This window comes from Mus caroli, chromosome 6, assembly GCF_900094665.2.
Source record: "Mus caroli chromosome 6, CAROLI_EIJ_v1.1, whole genome shotgun sequence".
Lineage (NCBI taxonomy): Eukaryota > Metazoa > Chordata > Mammalia > Rodentia > Muridae > Mus > Mus caroli.
The window spans coordinates 7,347,101-7,348,298 of record NC_034575.1 but is presented as its reverse complement, the minus strand read 5'-3'; positions in this window follow the sequence as shown (position 1 = coordinate 7,348,298).

Here is a 1,198-nt window from a genome sequence, read left to right as displayed (position 1 = left end):
GACCAAAGTGTGGACACCTTGCCCCTTCTTAGAATTGGGAACAAAACACCCAAGGAAGGAGTTACAGAGACAAAGTTTGGAGCTGTGACAAAAGCATGGACTATCTAGTGCCGCAGATCCTCTGGGCCCCTTTGTCTGTGTTGAAAGGGTCTCTAGTAGCGGGTGGGCAAAGCATTGAATGAATTGACAGATAGATGCACACAGGAGAGTTTGTGTAGAATCTGAATGTAATTTGTCAAATCGAGCATCAAACTTTTTATACTGAAGACAGTAAGGAAGTTGGGTGACACACTTGCAAGGTACAAAGAGGTTTCTAGATTCTTACATAAAACTGAGGAATACAAACACAGAAGGTCTAACAGGAACCACCTGGTATAGAATTTATTGTTAACAACTGGGATCAACAAGGGCTCCACCTAAGATAAATTTAATCTTAGAAGCCAGAGTCAAGGGCTTCGTGCCTTTGCCATAGTTCCTATTTTAGTCTATTGTCTAGTCCCCCTTCCCCTTAGGCCATTGTAAATACGTGTGTATTGGTGTAACTCCGCTATAGTTCTAAGTATCTATTCTGGTTTCTCCTTTGGTCTGAAACTTCCTTCTTCCTTAGTAATAGTAAATTCCTGTGTAAGGGAGTGACTTAGCTTTTATTCAAAGTGATAGTGTAGTACCAGAGGCTATTCTAAATGTCAGTAAATAGCAACATTTTTACTGAATTTTAAGCCCATGGTCTTGCTCAAGGACATTCTAGGACTGTTGAAACACTGGCAGAAGGCTTTAGCTATGTCAGAATTTAATCTTAAAAGGCAGTTATAATAGGATAGTACTAAAAGAGAGCACGTGGATCCATACACTAACTCGGGAATGGAAAATTAATTTATGGGTTAGAGAGAACGCCAGACTCCAAGAGCGAGTTTCTGTGAAACTCTTTTACCTCGTGAGTAGCTTTCAAGCCTCAGCCTGTCAAGCTGACTGGACCAGAGAGCATGGCAATCTAGAGACTGCCATATCTGGGGATCCATCTCATAATCAGCTTCCAAAGGCTGACACCATTGCATACACTAGCAAGATTTTTCTGATAGGACCCAGATATAGCTCTCTCCTGTGAGACTATGCCGGGGCCTAGAAAACACAGAAGTGGATGCTCACAGTCAGCTATTGGATGGATCACAGGGCCCCCAATGGAGGAGCTAGAGAAAGT